Source organism: Palaemon carinicauda, chromosome 5, assembly GCF_036898095.1.
Source record: "Palaemon carinicauda isolate YSFRI2023 chromosome 5, ASM3689809v2, whole genome shotgun sequence".
In the NCBI taxonomy this organism is placed as follows: Eukaryota; Metazoa; Arthropoda; class Malacostraca; order Decapoda; family Palaemonidae; genus Palaemon; species Palaemon carinicauda.
The window spans coordinates 76590458-76615531 of NC_090729.1; the positions used below are offsets into that span (position 1 = coordinate 76590458).

General features: G+C 43.1%; 1 long non-coding RNA gene across 1 annotated transcript in view; it reads right to left on the minus strand.

Moving 5' to 3' along the window:
* The window catches only part of LOC137640475 (uncharacterized), a 93519-nt gene that overhangs the window by 38305 nt on the left and 30140 nt on the right, over nucleotides 1–25074 (minus strand). Inside the window, exons 2-3 of the long non-coding RNA XR_011044359.1 lie at nucleotides 22810–22930; nucleotides 8692–8962 (exon numbers count right to left, since the gene is read on the minus strand). This is a non-coding gene — a long non-coding RNA (uncharacterized lncRNA). The remainder of the gene's footprint in view (nucleotides 1–8691; nucleotides 8963–22809; nucleotides 22931–25074) is intronic.

Below are 25074 nucleotides of genomic sequence, written 5' to 3' on the forward strand. Positions count from 1 at the left end.
CTTACGCGGAGACAGCTTCGTCCTCGGAGAAGTTACCGCGTCCGAAACTCCTCTTTACCTCTTCAGGGGAGTAGATGCAGTTAAGGATTTGTGGCCCAACTCAGAGAGAACAGGCTTGAAAGCCTGTGCTACCGCTCTGATTAGAGCCCCAAACCAGGGCTGCCGGCTGATAGCTGCGCTGTCAGACACTCCCTCTGGAGGGGGAGTCGCCTGTAAGAAGAAAGAAGATAAGGAAGAAATGTCCCTGGACCTTCCTGGAATCTTCCCCCTTACCGGCAAGCGCTCTGTTCTGTGCTTGCAGGGAGGGGGGGGGGATGCGGTGATGACGCCCTTACCGCGCGTTGTCGTGCAGCCTCGCGCGTGGGAGGGTGTTGACGATTGCACTGGGAGCGCGCTGGCGTTTAGCGATGGGGAATACCCGAGGCTCGCACGCAGGAGACTGCTGGAGCGTTCGCGCGCGCAGGCAAGACTTCATAGAGTGCGCAGGAATCAGATTGACGTGCAGGATTAGAATGAAGAGCCCGTGCGGGCAAAAATAAAAGATCGTCGGCGCGTACTCGCATACCAGAATGTTGGCACGCGCGCGCGGGGCTATCGGCTCGCGCGCGGCTATCGGCTCGCGCGCGTACAAGTTTGTTGGCGCGACCATCGGCGCAGGCGAGCGTGCAAGACTATTGGCGCGCGCACGAAGGATTATCGGAGCGCGCGCGCGTGCGCGAAAGACTATCGGAGTGCGTGCGGGAGACCATCGGTACCTGCACGCGGAAAAGATCGTCGGCGCTTGCGAGCGTAAGAAGATCATCAGCGCTTGCGCGCTTAAGAAAATCGGCAAGCGCACGCGCGTTCACGCGCTAATAGGTTGAAGGGTCAGCTGGCAGGACGATCAGGAACTGGGATGTGTCCTTAAAAAAGGGCGGGCATCCCCGATGAGGACCGTAAGCAGGTCTGCTTTAGAGTCCAGGACCGAAGTCCTTCGTTGCACCGCAAGGTTGCGCTGGAAGTTCGGTAGGTCAGCTGGCAGGACGATCAGGAACTGGGATGTGCCCTTTGGAAGGGCCAGCATCCACCAATGGGACCATGAAAGGTCCGTGTTAGAGTCCAGGACCGAAGTCCAAAGGACCACGTTGCAGCACAAGGTAGAGGTCCCTGGAAGTTCAGCTTGATCTTCCGAGGCGGAGTCTCTATGAGAGACCTCTCCCGCGAACAAGAGAGGTGCCCTTTGTAGAAGAGACTTGAAGACACTCGTGGTGACGCCCCTTAGGGCCGTTGGATCAGCAAGCTGACCTTATCAGTAATGATCCTCCGAAGAGGAGTCTCTATGAGTGGTCTCTCTCGCAAACGAGAGGTGACACTTCATAGAAGAGACCTGAAGACACTCGTGGTGACGCCTCTTAGGGCTGGTGGATCAGCAAGCTGACCTTAGCAGTAGCGATTCTCCGAAGACAAGTCTTTATGAGTGGCCTCTCTCGCGAACGAGAGAGGTGAACACTTCGTAGAAGAGACTTGCCAAGACTGTGCTCCACCCCTGAAGGAAGAGAAACTCAGCAAGGGGGGAGAAAAGTCTGGCCGAAGGGCAGCAACAGTAGTCGAAGGTGATGAATTTATTAAGGTATGTGGAGTTCTCTCTCTGAAGAGAGAAAACCTCACACTTAGGGAGGAAACCTCCCTCGGAAGGGAAGTTGTCCAACCCCTGGAGGCGAACCTCCATTAGCGTTCTAAGATGATCTGAAGTGCTTGCATGTTGTAACGGGAGAACTTCTAAGAGAAGGGATAACGCCCATGACGACGTCCTCTAAGGGACGGCAGCGACAGCAGAATCAACCGGCATGAACAGGACAGCTCTGCTTCGTTGGCACTCTTCAGTCGAACGAAGAAAAACTGCATATTTAACTGGGAAAATAAAATTAAATAATTATTTTAACAAAAATTCCCTAGGGAGGAACTCCGAAGAGTAACCCCGAGGGAAAAACATAAAATAAGAATTAAGTATGCACCCACCTACCCCAGATGACGTCCACAGGAGAAGGGAGGGGGGAGTAACTATAATAAAAAAAGAATTATAATTATCTAATCATCTAAGAATATAATAGTGAGAGCCACTGAACCCCCGAAGGGAAGTGTTCCCCACGGAAAAGCTGAAAAATTAAAATACAATTAGATTTCACTAAAAATAATTGAAACAAACAAACGGAATAGCAACCTAACCCGCACACGGGAGGGGAGCTACCGTAATAGTACGCAGTTGTAGTAAAGGTGAACGACCTCGAGTAGAGAGAGACCGTAGTCAAGCTAAAAATAAGCCACATTCCCTTAGCTGAGAATCCAAGTTTCCCGTAGGAAAAGAGGAAAAGCGAAGATAATAGATCAATGGTGCACAACTGGCAGCCCCCAGTGAAGCACATCGCGGCTCTCGAAGTTATCATAGAAAACACAATATATCACTCTCTGTACAGTAAAAGAAAATAATAAATATAAACATATTACTCCGTCTTATGATATAATTACAAATAGTAAAAATCTACTATTTAACACACACACACATACATATGTATGTATGTATGTATATGTGTCTGTGCATATATATATATATATATATATATATATATATATATATATATATATATATATATATATATATATATATATATATATATATATATATACATATATATACATATATATACATATAATATATATATATATATATATATATATATATATATATATATATATATATATATACATATATATATATATATATATATATATATATATATATATGTATATATATATATATATATATATATATATATATATATATATATATATATATATATATATATATATATATATATATATAATTATATATTTATATATATATATATATATATATATATATATATATATATATATATGTACATGCATAGACATACATACATATAAATATATATATATATATATATATATATATATATATATATATATATATATATATATATATATATATATATATATATATGTGTATGTATTATTCTTTGTGTTTTCTTGTTATTGTTGAATTATCTCGTTATCTATAATCAGTTCATTCACTAAATTCATAATTTCATCACCATCCTCGAATACGAAAGCAGTCGAGACAAGAGGTGAACGCGTTGTAGTGGTTTGCGGACTGTGGCCAGAGGTAGCACCTGAACTGCCTAGTGTCCGAATGCCGACCACAACCCGACGTTCACTACACAACAAATATGCAATGGTGTAATACCCAAAAAAACCTAAGTAACAGGTCAAGAGAACGGAGCTCTGGGCACCACCCCTTGATTTATACTGGGCAAGGGGACCCAGCTTGAATCTTGGTTTTTATCATACCTTTCATTGGACTAGCTGGATTATAAATAAAGGTATAAGAACATTAGGTGAAAGGGATTATTATAAGTTACTTGAAAGATTAAAAAAACAGTGGCTGAGTAGGGGAACTCAGTGGTTTAAGGAATTGGAATGAGATGCTGTATTATAAAAAACAAGAAAAAAAATATTTATTTAACCAAAACTGTTAGGATTACAATTACATTGACCCATCAATCCAAATAGAAAATTAAAGGCAAAATTAGCATCCCTTTACATCAAGCTTCAGCCACAGGATAACCAGATAAACAAATTTTGAAAAAGAATAGAATAATTATTCACATACTGGTCACTCACGTTTACTAAGCCATCTCAAACCAACCACCCATAAGAAATATATAAATCTGTGAGAATACTGAACTTCAATACTTTCCCCTGAATCACTACTGTCCTTTCAATATCCAGTTCACCACTAAACTGCAAAGTCACTTAAAATAATCATACTCTAAACGGTAAGGCCGCATACGATGCCATGCAGGTCTCTGCAGGCCCACAATAACAATGTCTCAAAAATTTTGTCAACAACACGAGCAATCGCCAATGGCCTTATAATACATTGGTGGTGGTGTTATTCATTCAAACACATGATGGTACTTACAGTTCACAGGCAGTGAAAAATGAATACAGAGCAGACACACCCACCACTACACACTGGTAACAGGCCATCAACCACATTCATAATTGTTATGAGCAGTACTAGACAGATACTCTGTTCCTATATACTGTACATACAGTGGTCTCGAGTAAACTTCCCTTACAATTGGGAACTTCTGTCAACATAAATGTCTGCCGTATCTGTTCTTTTTTCTTTTCTTGATGAAGGAACCTATTCTTGTAAAGTACAGTACTTCTATTTACTCAAACTCTGGTTACACATTCAAACCCTACAAAGACAGAGAGTAGGGTGTGCTGCAAAAATAAATGTTGTTAAGACAGTTGGTAGGACCAAACGAAAATATATACATACCCCTTAAACATATACATTATGCTTGCAAAACATTTAAACCTATTTAAGAAAAATTGAAATCTTTACAGTGAATAAAATGTTATAGTACAGTACTGGGGCAGAATATCAGACATTATGACAAAAGGGAATTGATAATGAGAGTTACTTTAAAACATATATAACCCAAGCTTGTTATATGTGGAAATGGTTTGTATTTTTCCCAACTATTATTATTTTTTTCCACAGCATATGGCTGTTTGTGAACGTTGTCTAGACGGGAGTAACCTCGTTGTTGTGAAGGGAAGGTAACCACCTGAAGTTATATCTAAATTAATATTTATCATAATTTTGAATATTATTCTCTTTTTAAACAGATGCGAAACCTGTTTTTATTTTTCTTGTTTTTCTTTTTATATTGTATTTTACATTCATAATTATGGTTTCCTAATACATCTAAATTCCAGTTTTAAAAGTTTGTAAAATGATTATTTGGCAACCTTCCAAGTTAGCCAATTTGTCTGAGCTCCGATAGTTTCTTTGCAGTCTAAAATAGGAGATATTGCCACAAGACCAGGCATTTATCATTGTAGTGTTTTCAGATTAATTTTGCTTAGCTACTATGGCTTCTGGTACTTCTGTGGACAAAAACTCAAGTCGAAAAAGAAAGCTTGAAGATGATCATAGAAAATTTCAAGAAATATGGACAGATAAATATTTCTTTGTGGAAAGCAATGAAAAAAAAAAAATCATTTGCTTGATATGCCAGAATAGTGTGGCCGTTTGTAAGGAATACAATTTGCAAAGGCATTATCTGACAAAGCACAAGCCTTATGAAAAATTTGTTGGTGAACTAAGAAAGCAGAAAATTTAATCACTAATGCAAGGTTTTCATGTGCAGAAAAAATATGTTTATTCAGAAAAATAAAGAGGCACAGGACGTAACAGAAGTGAGTTATGAAATTGCAAACCTGATTGCTAAACATTCCAAGGCATTTTCAGAGGGGGATTTCATTAAAAAGTGTATTCTACTTGCTGCTCAAAAACTTTCTCCAGATGTTTTGAAAAAGTTTGAGAATATCAGTTTGAATCGTATGACAGTGCAACGTCGTATTGTTGATTTGTCGGGTGATATAGTAGACCAGTTGAAGGAGAAAAGTAAACAATTTGTGTACTTCTCCCTAGCCACTGATGAATCTACTGATGTTACATCTACGGCTCAGCTACTTGTATTTGTATGTGGTGTGACAGAGGACTTTTCTATTCATGAGGAACTCGTTGGGCTCAGTTCATTGAAGGGGCAGACAACTGTTAGTGATTTACTTAATGGACTTTTAGAACAAATTTCAGTAATTGAGTTAGATTTAGACAAGTTAGTAGGAATATCAACTGATGGGGCTCCTACAATGATAGGCAAGCAGAATTGATTGGTGCAGCTATTGATTAAACACCTTGGAGAGCAAAAATATGAACTGAAACAATTTCATTGCATAATACATCAACAAAATTTGTGTGGAAAAGATTGATTGATTGATTTAAAGTTTTCAGGCATCCTGACAAAAACTGGACTTTGCTCATGTAATGAAAGTTGTAGTTTCTACAGTCAATTTTATCAAGTCACGCTCAGCTTTGCATCACCGGCAATTCAAGCAATTTCTTGATGAAATTGAAGCAGAATATGGCGATTTAGTGTTTTTCACTCAAGTAAGGTGGTTAAGCAGGGGAAATACACTGAAAAGATTTATCAGTCTTCTGGATGAAATTGAGATACTTCTTAATGAAAAGAATAAGATGGTACCAGAACTTACAAATGCTGACAGGCTTTGTGATTTGTCATTTCTTGTAGATCTCACAAGTCATTTAAATAACTTGAATCATAAACTTCAGGGGAATAACCAACTTATTTCTCAGCTAGCCAATTATGTGACAGCTTTCGAACAAAAACTAAAATTGTTTCAGTTACAGATAGTTAAAGGAGAGTTAGGACACTTCCCAAATTACAAACTTGTGTGAGAAACACAAAGTATGCAATAGACATGAATATTATGCAGCAAAATTAGGAAAACTTTTGGAGGCCTTTGAGAGCTGATTTGAGGACCTAAAGAAAGAAGTCAATGATTTGAAGTTGTTCAGCAACCCCTTTTCTGTATCTCCTGATGAAGTAGAATTCGAAGCACAACTCGAACTGATTGATCTTCAGAATAATGACAGCCTTCGTACAAAGTATAATGAAGGGGACTTGCTCAACTTTTATAATTGCTTGGCCAAAGATCAGTTTCCTTATTTGAGAAACAAAGCTGCTATTTATGCAAGCTTATTTGGCTCTACCTACATATGTGAACAAACATTTAGTCTGCTCAACCAGACCAAGTCAAATATTCGTAGCAGGCTAAGTGATCGAAACCTGCACTCTGTTTTAAGACTGGCAACCACAAATTTCCATCCTAACATAAAAAAAACTTGTACATGAATCTCAGTGTCAAAAATCTCATTAAAACAAAACAGGTGAGCAACTGTGTTTTTTTTTATCTTTAAACATTCTACAAACTATTTATCATTTCATGTAAAATCTAGTCTAGTGGCCCTCGACTAGATATATGTTTGATGATGTGGCCCGAGTAGCTCAAAAGGTTGTGCACCCCTGTATAGATGAATGAAGAGGGTCCGGGCAATGACGATTCCCCTGCGGCGGCAGAGTTAACGGAAATATGCAGACTTGAAGACCAATGGACCCTAGAGGGAGAGGTCGTTCCCCACGAAGAGGAACTGTGGTGGCCTTGCTACACAAGTGTCGTTGTCGTACATCACACACAAAGCACAAACACTGAAAAGAAAACTTACTACATTTCTATACACAAATATATATATAAACAAAGAATGGTTATATATATATATATATATATATATATATATATATATATATATATATATATATATATATATATATATATATATATATATATATATATATATATATATATATATATATATATATATATATATATATATACAAGTATAAGAAAAAGTAAGTGAAAAGATAAAAATTAATGGCAGTCCAAAATAGGCGAGGAGGGAGAGAGGCAACAACCGTTCTCGCTCCGAGCCAAAAGTAAAGTGAGCTCAAGCACAGGTGTGTGTGTGTGTGTGGGGGGGGGGGGGGGGGGCAGGCTACCCCCCACCCCCCACTAACTAGCGATGCAGTAGTAAACCCTCGTTAAAATTTTAATGGCTCGTCATTTCAGCTACGCCGAATGTAATACCTATTAAATAGCGTGGTTTGTATGTCAGTTATAGAACAAACTAAAGGTCACTCTATTTCCATGTTCAAGTTGTCCACCAGAAAATCCTATCTGGTTGTTTCATTTTCTGTCTAAGGATTAGTCTTGGGTCATTCAACATCTGGTGTCAAATGTCTACACTTGGTTGTCTGCTTAGTTAATATTCAATGATATATGACCAGTCCACTTATGGTAACTACTGATTTAATCTAGTAAGGGCTATATTAGGTGTCCCATGACTAAATCTGGTTGGGACTAATACTTGTGTCTCTCCCTTGTGCTCTACAAAGCTGCTTCTGTATGACAAGAACGGTACAGTATAAATACCTGGCGTTCACTTTTTAAATTTGGTCGTACTTATGGACGAATGAATGCAGGCAATTGGGAAATATACAAGGAAAGAACAACACATGCACTTTGGCCCTTCAAGGCATACTGAGCATTAAAGCTAGTGCAGCATAATTATTCATACACAGTATGATAAAATACAGGACGGAATTTTATACTGTACGCTGTACAGCACTGTACTCAGAAACTCCAATGACAGTTTTAAGGTCATCTAGGGTAAAAAGCAGCAGCATCTAAGATAATCAAACTATTGTTCTCTTGTCTTGGTAGTGTCATAGCCTCTGTACCATGGTCTTCCACTATCTTGGATTAGAGTTCTCTTGCTTAAGGGTACACTCGGGCACACTATTCTATCTTATTTGTCTTCTTCTTGTTTTGTTATTAAAGTTTTAATAGTTTATATAGGAAATATTTATTTTAATGATGTTAGTGTGGCTATTGTGGTCTGATGGTTCTTTCCCGAATAGAGGAATTCACAAATAGCTAATTTTTGGCCTTGTTTCAAGTCCCCTGATCTCACTACCACTAGCAAGCTAATCTACATATATATCAAGAATTCCTAGATATGTAAACATTATAGAATTATTTTATCTTTAATGGTTTTTTATTTTATCTATTTCTTTCCCTTGCATCATAATGACCAAAAACTGGGAGTTCATTTACTCATTACTCAGGTATAGTTACCAATAAATTATTTGCATTGCATTTTCTAATATTCACTTTGCTATGTTCCTCCTTTTCCCGAGGTTCCAGTTCTGCAAGCCTTTCCTTTTCTCGATGTCTCAAGCTTCTTACTTGGCCTTACTGAGGTGCTGGGGACGGGATTTGACTCCTGCTCCATATTTTCAAAGACAAGAAAGTCTAGGACATGCTGCGGACACTCTTTGTTCTATGGGACATTCACGTTGGCAGCCGTAACTTCGCACCGTACAAGATATTCTTTACATTTTGGAGGTCAGGCTCAATCCATGGCTGGTCAAAATTGTCCACCCTGAAATATAGAAATATTTTAATGCATACTGCCTTACATGCCTCCACAAATGTAAATTTCTTAAGACAGTTTATTAGCTTTTGTGATGTACTAAACAACTATACACAAAAATTAAATAAAAATGGTAAAATCTATCTGAAACATTTCTTAAATCATATTGCCCTTAACTATGAGTAAGTGAAAACCTTTGGCATTATATGATGAAAAATACTTTCCAAAGTCTTAAGTACCATAGAAACAACCATCATTTTACATTATACTGAAAGCTAATTAGCTACTGTGGATGTGACCTCAAAAAGTTGTATTGGAAGACCAAATTAGTACATAACAAACCCCTGTATGGGCATGTCTTTTATCCCATAAGTGCTGTATGGTATCCAATTACACATTGGCAAGATCTGTTTGCATACTGGCGCCCGTTTCAGTCAACTAATCTATCTTCCATTACTTGAGACAGAACAGATTTCCATAACATGACAAATTCGAAGATAATTTGTATTTTTCCTAACCATACAAACCTTAGGTATTTACAAAGGGTTATTACTTTTAGCGTAGCTGAAGTGGCGAGCCAATAGAATTTAACGAGGGTGTATTACCCCCGCGCTAGTTAGCGGGGGGGTAGGGGAGTGGTAGCTAGCTACCCCTCCTCCCCCTCACACACAGGTGAATACTCACTTTCACTTAGAGGTAGGACTTGTCTTGGGGGACAGGGCTGGCGGGCAAATATGTGTAAATAGCTAAGGTTTGTATGGTTAGGAAAAATACAAATTATCTTCGAATTTGTCATTTGTTCCGTAACCGAAATACAAACCACACTATTTACAAAGAGTGACTTATCCCTTAGGAAGGGTGGAAAGTCCCCAGCCATACTGGCTTTGGCTTTACCCGAGGACTCAGAATCCGAGTGAGTCGCACTCGAGAAAAGGAGTCCCTGCACCTCACAAGTTCCTTGCTCCGCAAGGAACCATGTGGCCTACGTAAGCTTGTGTGTGAAGGAAGAAGTGTGACCCGTCTTAGGCAGTTGACCTGGAGTTCCAGAAGGAACTCTGGGTTAGGACGTTCCCAATACCACCTCGTCAGGGTATGGGGGACGCGACAGTATTGACTCAATACTCGGAACACAAGGAAGCATGGTTTACCTGCAGAGGTTCGAGGTCAGCTATGCAGAGACCAGGATGCTGCTTCCCCGTAGAGGGGATGATGAAGAAAGAAGTAAGGGCCAGACATACTTCTTTCGTTCATGCAGACTAAAACCTGATAACAATGCCCTCAACCTTCTGCTACATGTCCAAAAAGGAGCCTGAGGTTAGACAAGCTGTTGTGTAGCCACCACAGAGCGATAGAAAATGTATCGAGACTCCTGTGGGTCACGCCCTGCAGGAAGCGGGCTGCGAAGGTCATCAGACGCTTCCAGACTCCAGCTTGTAGCACCTGCGTCACAGAGTAGTATTACTCGAAGGCGAGGGACGTTGCGATGTATCCAACATCGTGCTGTAGGGCGACGGGACGGGGGAGGGTCTGAAGACAGGTCGAGATGAATGTCCTTGAGTCCGGGCTGAAGAGGTATACTGGTGACTCTCCCCCCATGTCCTCCTTGTGTTCCCAAATCGGCTGCAACTGAGGCCAAACTGCAGCTGTTCCCAGCGCTAACCTCTCGATTCCTTACTGGCAAGAAAGAGAAGGTCTTGGGACATCACACACAGAATGGAGACTCGAAATCTTGAATGAATCGGACCGAAGGGTCGGGACCCTCAGATTCTGAGTCTAGCCAACAACTCAGGAGCGAGCCTGAATGTTGCCTTCCCCTCTTCCTTAGAAAGGGGGGAGTAGTAAGAGACCAAGAAGATTGTTTACACACTGGCCATGGCCAGAGTGAGCAGAAGACCCAAGGCGGAATACAATCCGAGGCCTGTCGTAAAAGGGTCTTGAGAAGATCTCTTAAAGGACTAAAAGTCCGAGCCATGCTCCAAGTTGGAGGTCTTCCTCCGACTAGGGCAGGGACGATCGTAGCTTCGCATGAGCGAGGATAGATCCAGCGGGCAGGAAAAAGTTATTCCTTTAAGCCTGAAGGTCAGGGAAAGGCTGAGCGACAGGCTTCATTGCCGAGAGCGGAAAGGAGTTTCCTCCCGCCGAAAGGCAATAAGACCGTTATTGCTGGAGAAGAGGCCTCACGGGAAGAGGTATATCTCCCACGGCACCAACCACCTTAGACTCTTCACTTTGCCTGGGAGACCCTTGTGGATGACTATCGCAGATGACGCGACCTCCGTACCGCAACTGTAGCGGGTTGTCTCTTCTAGAGGAGGAAGCGTAGTGTCTCCAGGCATGAAGCCGAAGCGACGCCCCGGTTCGGGAGAGATGTCGCAGTGTGGTTGCTTGAGTAGTCTGCGCCGTGGGAGAAGCTCTCCCGGGAGTTCCGTCAGGGGAAGCAGAGGGTCCAGAAACAGTTCTGCGCATAGTCCCAGTGGAGCTCTCCCATTGAAAGGTTGACAGACAACCTGGTTTTGTTGAGACCCATTGTCCGCAGACAAAAAGGAGGGAAGACGCAGGCGTCGAAGTTGTCCCACCATCACCGGAATGCATCTTGCCAGAGTCTCGGGGTCTGAGACTGGGGGGAAGACTAGCGGAAGCTTGAGGTTCCAAGGTGTCGCGATCAGGTCCCCCAGACCAGCACTTGCTTGTTACCCAAGGTCAAAGACCCCTAGGTACACTCTCTCTATGAGGCTCTGCTCGGATAGTCTGAGAGAAACATTCCCCTGCCTGGAATGAGAGAGCCGATGGTGGAATTGAGAGAATCTCAATCATCCCGGTATCTCTACTGCAAGATGTGAAGGTGTGAAAATGCGTCCCCTGCTGGTTAGAATGAAGTCGACGCGCAACGGGGCGACTTGGCAGGAGCTGTAGGATCTGAAGAGGGGCCAGACTAAGGCCCTTAAGCCTGCCTGAATGATGGAGAGGTATCCTTCAGGTCTTGACCATAGGCCTGGACCGGAACATGCCCCCCCCCCCTTTTCTTTGACGAGTCCGAGAACCGCATCAAGAATGTGGGGAAAGGACGAGAATATCCACTACCATCAAGAGGCTCCATAGGTCAACACCCATTGCAGGTTTAATAGTTCCGCTGGTCCCATAGGGCCAGGGAGTCCGGTTAAACATTGCCTGAAGCCACCGGAACTTGGATCGCCCCACATGGAACTTATCCTGAGGCGACCGTTCGGACAATAGACGGGTCAATGAGGAAAGAAGAACTAGGAAACGTTCCAAGGTAGGGCTGAAAGCTCTGCTTGACTGAGAACAGGTACTGCGACTCTCCTCAGTCTTGCCACAGTCAACCGAAAGGAAGGCTCGGAGGATGTGGTAACAGAATCTGGCGTCCCCAGGTGGTCACCCATCCAAGTACCGACGTTGCTTAACCTCGCTGGACGGACGAGAAGCGGGGTTTCCAATGTGGTAAGGCGGTTGACTCAATATCATGGCCAGATACTCCAGATGTTGAGGCAGAAGAAGAGAAGGCTCCAAGCAAAATACCATGAGCCCACACTCATGGTCAGCATCCGGAAGCTTGTCCCGGCGCTGAAGAAGGTCGAAACCCGAGCCTACCGGAGTTGACCAGCCCTCCAAACAGCAGAGGAGGCGGAAGCCTGCACCTGAGCGGCCAAGAGGAAGGCAGGGAGAGTTCTCTGGGGAAACAAACCTGCTATGCCACGGCGGGATAGCCACACTGTATCATAAGCAGGAATACTTGCAGTCTAGGCTGAATTCGACGAGCACCCTGGAAGATGGATGGAATGGAAACTGAAAGTACCCGTCCTTCCGATCCAGGGTTAAAGGAGTCCTGTCGCCTCGTTACCAGTCTGATCGATTCTGCTGGTCTACGCTGGCCGAAGTTTGTTCGACAAACTTGATCAGGGCTGAGAGGTCGACTATGGACATCCCCTCTCAGATCCTTCCTTACAAGAAAGGATCGACTGAGGGGGCCGGGGGTGAAGCCGTCGATGATCCTAAGGAAGACCTTCGCCTAAGGTATGGATCATTCTGCCCAACCGGGCAACTCTGCTGACGCTATGGCATAGAGGTTCAGAGACACTGAATTCGCTGACAGAGACGGCAGGCGCGATATCCTTGGCTACTCACAGAGATTGTGCGGGAATGGGCATCGGGAAGCTGTCATTCAGATGAGTAACCTTAAGCATCCTCCCAGCGAAAAAACCTGCAATCCTAGAGTTCGTGAACTCCTTTTAGGACTATGCCCCCCCGGGGGAGTCTCCCGTGCCATCTGTTCCTGACAGGAGGAAACTGCAATTGGACACCTTGTCCCAGTTGTCGTAGCCGATAACTTAGGCCGACGTGGTTGAAAGAAAAGGGCGCTGGAGCCCTGCAGAGTCTGGAAGAAAGCGCCTTGGAGGAGTGAAACCGGAAGTCGATTTACTCCGCACAGCAGCTGTCTAAGTCTCTGTCCTTGGGCACAGACAAAACTCTTCTCAAGGATGGAAGGGTGTCTGAGGTCGTCGACCTCCACAGATGAGACACCCGAAGGAAGCCTTCAGTCAGCGCGTCCAGATGGTACAACATCGAGCTTGTCCGCAAGTAGATACTTAACGACGAAAGGCCAAGGTGCCTGAGCTCGAGAGGAGGAAAGTACCCTTGATCTTCCTGTAGCTTCCTTGAACCAAACCTCGGGCCGTAACCGAGGAGGGAAAGAACCTGGTAAGCTCCCAGAGGAAGAGGTAAGCAGTCACCCCTTGTCCGATGGAGAAATCTTGAACGGAAAGCCCCCCCGCCAAAAATCCTTCCAGGGTGGGAGAAGGAGAGAGTACTCGTGCAGGAGATGGGACCCTCGAGACCGACCTTTTGGGAACCAACTTCGCCCTGGGGGAAGTCACCACGAAGTCCACTCCTCTCTTTCTCTTCAGCGTAGGAGAGACAGCCGCTGGTTTGTTACCCTGGCCGCCGAGTGCTGGTTTCATAACCCTCATTAACGCCCGTGCCAGCGGACCAAACCATGTCTGCTGCTCCAAGGACACAGAGTCCGAAATCCTCGCTAAGGTGAAAGGGATCGGGCGATCCTTTGGAGTATTATTATTATTATTATTATTACTATCCAAGCTACAACCCTAGTTGGAAAAGCAAGATGCTATAAGCCCAGGGGCTCCAACAGGGAAAAATAGCCCAGTGAGGAAAGGAAATAAGGAAATAAATAAATGAAGAGAACAAATTAACAATAAATCATTCTAAAATAAGAAACAATGTCAAAACAGACATGTCATATAATAAACTATCAACAACATCAAAAACAAATATGTCATAAATAAACTATAAAAAGACTATGTCCGCCTGGTCAACAAAAAAGCATTTGCTCCAACTTTGAACTTTTGAAGTTCTACTGATTCAACCACCCGATTAGGAAAATCATTCCACAACTTGGTCACAGCTGGAATAAAACTTCTAGAGTACTGCGTAGTATTGAGCCTCGTGATGGAGAAGGCCTGGCTATTAGAATTAACTGCCTGCCTAGTATTACGAACAGGATAGAATTGTCCAGGGAGATCTGAATGTAAAGGATGGTCAGAGTTGTGAAAAATCTTATGCAACATACATAATGAACTAATTGAACGACGGTGCCAGAGATTAATATCTAGATCAGGAATAAGAAATTTAATAGACCGTAAGTTTCTGTCCAACAAATTAAGATGAGAATCAGCAGCTGAACACCAGACAGGAGAACAATACTCAAAACAAGGTAGAATGAAAGAATTAAAACACTTCTTCAGAATAGATTGATCACCGAAAATCTTGAAAGACTTTCTCAATAAGCCTATTTTTTGTGAAATTGAAGAAGACACAGACCTTATATGTTTCTCAAAAGTAAATTTACTGTCGAGAATCACACCTAAAATTTTGAAAGAGTCATACATATTTAAAGAAACATTATCAATACTGAGATCCGGATGTTGAGGAACCACCGTCCTTGACCTACTTACAATCATACTTTGAGTTTTGTTAGGATTCAACTTCATACCCCATAATTTGCACCATGCACTAATTCTAGCTAAATCTCTATTAAGGGATTCACCAACCCTAGATCTACATTCAGGGGATGGAATTGATGCAAAGAGAGTAGCATCATCTGCATATGCAACAAGCTTGTTTTCTAGGCCAAACCACATGTCATGTGTATATAGTATGAAAAGTAATGGGCCAAGAACACTACCCTGTGGAACACCGGATATCACATTCCTATAATCACTATGGTGCCCATCAACAACAACTCTTTGAGATCTATTACTTAAAAAATCAATAATAATGCTAAGAAACGACCCACCCACTCCCAACTGTTTCAGTTTGAAAACAAGGGCCTCATGATTAACACGGTCAAAGGCAGCACTAAAATCAAGGCCAATCATACGAACTTCCCGACCACAATCAAGGGATTTCTGTACAGCATTGGAGATTGTAAGAAGGGCATCACATGCTCCAAGGCCTTTACGAAAACCAAATTGCAAACTAGGGAAGAGATGATTACCTTCAGCAAACCTATTAAGACGTTTTGCCAGAAGACGTTCAAAAACTTTAGATAATATGGGAGTTATGGAAATTGGGCGGTAATCAGTGGGATTTGAGCTACCACAAACACATTTACATAGAGGAGTAACATTACCAATTCTCCAACTAGTGCTAAAAGCTCCTCTTCTTGCTAACTTGCGCAAAATAACAGATAACTTTGGAGCTAAGAAATCTGCTGTCTTTATAAAAAACAAAGGAAAAATACCATTTGGGTCTACACCTCCATAAGCATCAAGGTCCATCAACAGAGCTTTAATCTCACGAGATCGAAAAGCTAAACTAGTTAGTTTAGCCTCAGGAAAACAGGAATGAGGAAGTTCAAGTTTTTCATTACTCTGTTTACTGTCAAAAACATCAGCCAAAAGGGTTGCCTTTTCCTTTGGACAGTGAGTGACTGAGCCATCTGGTTTAAGTAAAGGAGGAACTGTTGCATCTACACCAAAGAGTGCAGATTTAAGGGTAGACCACCATTTATGTTCCTGAGTTGTACCAGAAAGGGTTTCTTTTATGGTTAAATTGTACTCCTTTTCAGTTGAGGCATAAACTCTCTGAGCAAAAGCTCGAAGCTGAGTATAGTTGTTCCAGGTCAAATCTGATCTGTTACCCTTCCAAAGTTGATAGGCCTCCTGCTTCTCCAAAAAAGCACGTCTACAATCATCATTGAACCACGGTTTGTCCTTCACTCGGTACCTTAGCACACGAGAAGGGATACGCCTATCAATTATGTTGACTAAATTCTCATTCAAAGGGACAACAGGATCTACACTATTATATAATTGTGACCAATTCAAGAACAAAAGATCATGTAAAATCCCATTCCAGTCTGCTTGGGATTTCATATAAATTTTACAAGAATATGATATATCAGGGACAGGCTGCTCAGTCTTCACTAATAATGAAATCAAGGCATGATCAGATGTCCCGACTGGAGAACCAACCTTACCAGTTATAACGCCAGGGGAGTCAGTGTATACAAGGTCCAAGCAATTACCAGACCTGTGAGTAGCTTCATTTATGATTTGCTCACAGCCTGATTCAGAGGCAAAGTCTAAAGCTCTTAAGCCATGGCGATCGGTAGGAGAGATAGAACTTAACCACTCCCTATGGTGAGCATTAAAATCACCAACAAAGACAAAAGAAGCCTTTCTATCATCTTCTTGTATCTTAGCCATAATGGTAAGAAGACAATCAAAGATAGAATCATCCATGTCTGGATTCCGGTAGATCGAACATAAATAAAAGTTGTTATGCCTGCCACAAACTTTTATTACCTGAATCTCATGACATCCACATTGATAGCAGGACTTATGAGAAGCAGGGTACTCGGTCCTAATATACACCGCCATTCCCCTGGCCCTAGGGATGGCATCACGTTTCAACATTATTGGCTTCTTAAAACCAGTTATAAGGAGCTCAGATGAGTGCCTCATATTAGAAACCAAAGTTTCTGAGCACAAAAGAATATCATACTGTCTGGACGCAACTGTAAGGTCTTGGATATTTGCATGAAGACCACGAATATTGCAATACAGAAGACGACATTGACGAAATCTAGGACGTACTGGTCCCGTATTTCGCTCAATGTCTCCAGACAGCATAAGAATTAATAGAAATAAAAAAGAGACAGCATACTTAAAAACTAGATTAACAAGAATTATAACAAAAACAATACGTACAGAATTATAAACAAAGTGATTGATGATACCCATAGACTATAGTAAAAAGTCGGAAAAACTGGTCAACATGGAGGAGCCGATACACCATGCAAGGCTAAATACCCTCCAGGATAGCCACTTCTACTGAAGGGAGGACAGTAAGGATGGTTTTGAGAAGAAAAATAATCAGAAAAAGGAAAAGACAACCTCTTGATAAACCACCAGGCATCCATGGCCCTTCTATTAAGCCTGCCCAACACACCATTTCAAAAAAACAAGAGGAAGAAAAAAAAAATAAGATAGAATAGTGTGCCTGAGTGTACCCTCAAGCAAGAGAACTCGACGGTACCTGCCTGAAAAGAAGGTGGGGAAGAATGCTGTACTGACCTGTCTTCGTCCTGCACTACCAACCTGTGCTTGGATGGAGGTGATCCCGAGTGCCGTCTAGGAGCACGCGTCCCTGCTGCTACCACCGGCTGTGGAATTTGCCGCGAACTATGGTCGCGCGAGGGCAAACGGTCGCGCAAAGGCGAACGGTCGCGCAAAGGCGAATGGTCGCGCGGGCGCACAGGCGAGCGGTCGCGCGGGCGCGCAGGCGAGCGGTCGCGCGGGCGCGCACGCGAGCGATCGTGCGGGCGCGCAGGCGAGTGGGCGTGAGGGTGGCAGGTAAATGAACACGTGTTCGAGGCGACGAACGCAAGCGATGGCGTGACGGCGAGGGATCGTGCTGCCGCGTAGGTGAAGAAGATCGCTGGCGATAATGACCGCGTGATGGTAAGTGATGGCGAGCAGCATGTGTAGGTGAATGATCGCGTGATAGGGTGCGATGGTGATCAGCATCCGCAAGAGGGCGAGCGTTCAGGGTTGTGCGATGAGGAGCAGCATGCGTAAGCGGGCAATCGTGCAGGGTTGTGCGATGGCGAGCAGCATGCGCAGGTGAATGATCGCGTGAAAGGGTGCGATGGTGATCAGCATCCGCAGGAGGGCGATCGTTCAGGGTTGTGCGATGAGGAGCAGCATGCGTAAGCGGGCGATCGTGCAGGGTTGTGCGATGGCGAGCAGCATGCGCAGGTGAATGATCGCGTGAAAGGGTGCGATGGTGATCAGCATCCGCAGGAGGGCGATCGTTCAGGGTTGTGCGATGAGGAGCAGCATGCGTAAGCGGGCGATCGTGCAGGGTTGTGCGATGGCGAGCAGCATGCGCAGGTGAATGATCGCGTGAAAGGGTGCGATGGTGATCAGCATCCGCAGGAGGGCGATCGTTCAGGGTTGTGCGATGAGGAGCAGCATGCGTAAGCGGGCGATCATGCAGGGTCGTGCGATCAGCATCCGCAGTTGAGGGTTGCGTGATGGCGATCAGCATCCGCAGTTGAGGGTCGCGCGATGGCGATCAGCATCCGCAGTTGAGGGTCGTGCGATGGCGATCAGCATGCGCAGGTGAGCTAGTAGCTGGCGAAGCATGTTCCTTCAGAAGTGTTGGCGTGCCAGCTGTAACACACGTGGGCTATCCGGAGATCGCTGGCGAGCTGATGATCGCTGACGAGCTGATGATCGCTGGCGAGCTGATGATCGCTGACGAGCAGAAGGCTACGCGTGGAAGCCTGCGCAAAGAGGAAGAGTCCTTGACCCCGACCAGAACCGAAGTTCTAGATCGCGAGGGCGAACGTGGGCGCACAGGGCGCGTAACAGGAACCAACAGGAACCGCAGGGAAGATCATCTTGAAAGCGCTGACGAACAGGAGAGCACTGATGAGCAGAAGGGCGCGCAGGGAACCCTGACACGCAAGGGAAGAACCCCCGTGGGGGCAACCCTTTGCCCCGAAGGGATCGTTGTCCGCCGGGAGACTGATGTCCGTCGGAAGACCGCTGTCCGTCGGGCAGACCGTTGTCCGTCGGGAAGACCGTTGCCCGTCGGAAGACGAGATCAGACTGCTGTCCATCTGCACCAAGGCGGAAGATCGAGAAAAAGGAGTTGTAGGCTGCAAACGGAGATCCAAAAGGGCGCCTCAAGCACCCTTATAGGGAGATGAGAGGCCCTTACGACGAGGCGGACGGAGGGCCTTACGGCGAGGGAGGCCAACAGCAACAGCAGAAACCTCCGAAGAGGAGTCTCTATGAGTGTACTCTCTCGCGAACGAAAGAGAAACACTTCGTGGAAGAGACTGGTCAGCTAGTGACCTAAAAGGAGCAATCCTCCGAAGAGGAGCTCCTGCAGTTGCCCAGCCCCTTGAGCGAAACTGCAGGTGCGACCGCTCAGCACCAAGAGCATAGTCGCACGAAAAAAAGGCAAGAGAAGAACCCCCCAAAAGGGGAAAAACTCAAGCCTGGACAGGAAAAACTTCCCTCGGAAGGAAAGTTATCCGCCCAAGGAGGCAAACCTCCTGAGTGTTCTAAAATGAACTGGAGAGCTGTCCGTCGTCACGGGAGTACTACCAGTAGAAGGAGACACGCCCCTGACGAAAATACAAGGGGGGAGGCAGCAACAGCCGAATCCCCAGGACTCAACCAGACAGCTCACACCGTTGCTATATTACAGAAACGAACTAGATCGGTAACTGTAAAAAAATAAAACAAATAATATTAGTACACATTCATTCCCCCGGGAAGGCTCCGAAGAGGAATCCCGAGGGAAAGGAACAAGAATTACACAACAGGCACGTGCCCTCACAACCACTTACACTCACGGAAGGAGAGCTGTAACCAAAACAGAATTATAACAATTATAATTATGTAGCTATGTAATTATGTAATTTAAAAATGAATGAACACTAAAGAAAGAACGAAAACCCCGAAAGGAATCGTTCTACAAGCTGAAAAACAAAAAACAACTACAATTAGATTCATAACTAATTGATACAAACGTACGGCGTAGCAACCCCCCCACACGGAAAGGAAGCTAGGCTACAAGGGCGTAGTAACACGTAGTAAAAGGGTGAACGACCTCAAGAGAGAGAGAGAGAGAGAAAGACATAAGTCAAACTCGATCGCCACCCATAAAATACACCGTGGTGGCCTAACTGCCGAGGCCTCCACGTAGATATCGTACACTACACACACACATCTGAAAAGGAAACTTACTTATTTCTATACTCAAATATATATACAAACATGAAAACATGTTTACATATATATTGAGTAAAAGAAAAGTAAGCGATTAAGTAAAGACAAAACAGACAATGGCTGCCAAGCGAGGACCAAGACAGAGACGTCTGTCACAGTCCGAGCCAAAAGTTAAAGTGAAAGTGAGTATTCACCTGTGTGTGAGGGGGAGGAGGGGTAGCTAGCTACCACTCCCCTACCCCCCCCACCCCCGGCTAACTAGCGCGGGGGTAATACACCCTCGTTAAATTCTAATGGCTCGCCATTTCAGCTACGCTAAAAGTAATAACCCTTTGTAAATAGCGTGGTTTGTATTTCGGTTACGGAACAACTTAAAGATACACAAGGCTGCATGACCCTTTGTGGATCCATTAATAACCGTTATTGTGAAGGAAGTAGCTTTAGGACAATCGGCCTTCAATGACTGCTATCATATACCTGATAACACTGAGATTACTAAACCATTCTTCTTCAGAGGCTAACTACTGTACTGTAATTGTTCAGTGGCTACTTTCCTCTTGGCTAGGGTAAAAGAGACTGTAACTATGGTAAGCATCTCTTCTAGGACACTCCAAAATCAAACCATTGTTCCCTAGTTACTCCCTAGTTTCACGGGTAATATCTCAACACCTTAGCAAATGTCCAGGTAAGCAAAAAGAACAAAATGATCATTGTGAATAGCTATTTTATAAGTTTATTTTACAATCTGAAAGCTGTACCATTCTTCATGTCTTACCAAAGCATTCACTGTATCTAAATGCACTCATGAAATTTTCAGAAATATTTAGATTATCATTAGTACAAATTGCTAGTACAGTAGATCCATCTTGCAACATATGCAAGTCAGGTTCCTTGTAATACTATACAACACTAAGTGTCCTATACAAATCATGGTAACACTGTTATAAATTTTAAAACTCAGTTTTACAATGGTCTTTAGCATTTCTGAAGTACTGTGACACCTATATTTTTTTACTTAGTCAGATATTCAGACTACTATTTCCACTTAGGAAAGAAGCCACTGAAAAATTACAGTGCAGTAGTTAACCCCTTGAGTGAAGAAGAATTGTTTGGTAATCTCAAGTATTGTCAGGTGTATGAGGATAGAGAAGATTGTGGAAAGAATAGGCTGGACTATTCGGTGTATGTGTAGGCAAGGACAAATTGAGCCGTAACCAGAGTGAGGGATCCAATGTAGTACTGCCTGGGCAATCATAGGACCCACAGATTTAGCTATTTATGTTGAAACACACAAAGAAAACATGATCTCACAAGACTGGTTAATAAGACATGATTCAATTACATATGTAGTATATAATGCATTTGAAGACCAACCTTACAAGCTCAATATCTCTCATCCTATACACAACAGTTTGGGACGGATACTCTATTGAATATTGTATAGCCATGATAGATGATGCCACCCTGTACTTCACCACATCATCTTTATTCTGATTCATCATATACTTTAACCAGACAGCCATCTATACTGAGGCAATCGATTTACACTGGCTGCCGATTAAACCAAGAATTGAATTTAAAATATGTACAATAACCCACCAAGTTATCAGAACCGGGCATCCAAAATACTCAAGAGAATTGCTACATATTGCGCAGCCAACAAATCGTGTTGACACGAGAATAGCTATAGATGGCTTCAAACTGTTGGAACCTAGATTTATGTCTGCTTTAGGCTCCAGAGCGTTTAAATACGTGGCCCCGAGACTATATAATAAGTTCCCACGAAACATTCAAATGATTGAAGACATTAAGGCTTTCAAGAGGAAACTGAAGACTTTCTTATTTCAACAGTCATACAACAGTGACGATTTAACAATAAATGAATAATACGAGATATGAAACGTTAAATACTCTGAACGAACAAGGTAAAACAACAGTGGAGGCCCTGTAGAGAGTGGGGTTCCCCTGCTGTATGGGACTGGAAAAGCAGCCATCAAAGTAAAGTAATGAAAACTAGAGAGGAACATGACACATGACGACCACACCATTAGAACTGTACCTCATCCTCTGAGGTAAGATGGAGAGTTTTTGAACTCCACTCACATGAACAGTTTGGTCTATTTCCTAACCCAATTTCTTTAATTTCACACTGCTCAAATTCTCACCATTTGTTTGAAAACAGTCCTCCCAGCTATATTCGTTAAGCCATTCTATAAGAAACAAAATAAGTTCTTTCAAATAAAAATATCTCATACACTAGCATGCAGAATCTGCGCTCCAATTTTCATGTCCCCTATAGACCCATTTTCATACCAACTGTTCAGCCTCTGAGAGGCAAAATATTACTGGTAAAGGTAATGGTTTCAAATCTCAAATAGAAAATGTTTTCCTAATCTAGGTGTTAATCATAACAAACAAAAGGTTTTAAAATCGTTCAGTGTTTTCAATGGACACGATACACAAATTATAGATAAACTACAAACACATTAAAAAACTGCATTGTATAGCCTCAGAACACTGTTTGAGATTTCTCAAAATAAGGAAAAGGAATTACAAAATTAAATATACCTCAGTTGTGTAGCGACTCCTCTTTGAAGTGAGACTTTCCTTTATGCCTTTCAGTCCTTAATACAATCAGTTTGGGATGGACAAGATCGTCTCTTCACTTCCCAATAAAAAGCGGAGTGAGCTGAAAAAAATATATTAGGGTAAGCAAAGGATTTTCTAGGTCTATAGGTTCAAATCTGAATATTACTTTCTTATCAACTGATTTAAAATGTTATTTTTATTAATAAAATAAATTTTTGAATATACTTACCCGGTGATTATATCAGCTGCAGCTCTGCTGCCCGACAGAAAAACTCTACGGTCAAAATACGCCAGCGATCGCTATGCAGGAGGGGGTGTACATCAACAGCGCCATCTGTCGAGCAGGTACTTAGTACTCCATGTAAACAAAGAACCAATTTTCTCCTCGGTCCACTGGGTCTCTATTGGGGAGGAAGGGAGGGTCCTTTAATATATAATCACCGGGTAAGTATATTCAAAAATTTATTTTATTAATAAAAATAACATTTTTCAATATTAAACTTAGCCGGTGATTATATCAGCTGATTCACACCCAGGGGGGTGGGTAGAGACCAGCAATACATGTTTACATTATTATGAGCTAAGTATTTTGTATTTCATTTTAGCAGTTATTCAAAATAACAAACATAAAATAAATAAGTACCTGGTAAGGAAGTCGACTTGAACAATTACTCTGCCTTTTTAAGTACGTCTTCCTTACTGAGCCTCACGATCCTCTTAGGATGCTGAGCGACTCCTAGGAGCTGAAGTATCAAGGACCTCATCAAAACCTCTAATCTAGGCGCTTCTCAAGAAAGAATTTGACCACCCACCAAATCAACCAGGATGCGAAAGGCTTCTTAGCCTTCCGAACAACCCAAAAAACAACAATAAAAAAACATTTCAAGAGAAAGATTAAAAAGGTTATGGAATTAGGGGAATGTAGTGGTTGAGCCCTCACCCACTACTGCACTCGCTGCTACGAATGGTCCCAGGGTGTAGCAGTTCTTGTAAAGAGACTGGACATCTTTAAGATAAAAAGACGCGAACACTGACTTGCTTCTCCAATAGGTTGCGTCCATTATACTCTGCAGAGATCTATTTTGTTTGAAGGCCACTGAAGTTGCGACAGCTCTAACTTCATGTGTCCTTACCTTCAGCAAAGCATGGTCTTCCTCATTCAGATGGGAATGAGCTTCTCGTATCAACAGTCTGATATAATAGGAAACTGCATTCTTTGACATAGGTAAAGAAGGTTTCTTAATAGCACACCATAAAGCTTCTGACTGTCCTCGTAAAGGTTTAGTTCGTCTTAAATAGAACTTAAGAGCTCTAACAGGGCATAAGACTCTTTCTAGTTCATTTCCAACCAAATTAGAAAGGCTTGGAATATCGAACGATTTCGGCCAAGGACAAGAAGGTAGTTCGTTTTTGGCTAGAAAACCAAGCTGTAAAGAACATGTAGCCGTTTCAGATGAAAATCCGATGTTCCTGCTGAAGGCGTGTATCTCACTGACTCTTTTAGCTGTTGCTAAGCAGACGAGGAAAAGAGTCTTTAAAGTGAGATCTTTAAAGGAGGCTGATTGTAGTGGCTCGAACCTTTCTGACATAAGGAATCTTAGTACCACGTCTAAATTCCAACCTGGTGTGGCCAAACGACGCTCCTTCGAGGTCTCAAAAGACTTAAGGAGGTCCTGTAGATCTTTGTTGTTAGAAAGATCTAAGCCTCTGTGACGGAAGACTGCTGCCAACATGCTTCTGTAACCTTTGATCGTGGGAGCTGAAAGAGATCTTTCCTTCCTCAGGTATAATAGGAAGTCAGCTATTTGGGTTACAGAGGTACTGGTTGAGGATACTGATACCGACTTGCACCAGCTTCGGAAGACTTCCCACTTCGACTGGTAGACTCTAAGAGTGGATGTCCTCCTTGCTCTAGCAATCGCCCTGGCTGCCTCCTTCGAAAAGCCTCTAGCTCTCGAGAGTCTTTCGATAGTCTGAAGGCAGTCAGACGAAGAGCGTGGAGGCTTGGGTGTACCTTCTTTACGTGTGGCTGACGTAGAAGGTCCACTCTTAGAGGAAGAGTTCTGGGAACGTCCACCAGCCATTGAAGTACCTCGGTGAACCATTCTCTCGCGGGCCAGAGGGGAGCAACTAACGTCAACCTTGTCCCTTCGTGAGAGGCGAACTTCTGCAGTACCTTGTTGACAATCTTGAACGGGGGGAATGCATAAAGGTCTAGATGGGACCAATCCAGTAGAAAAGCAT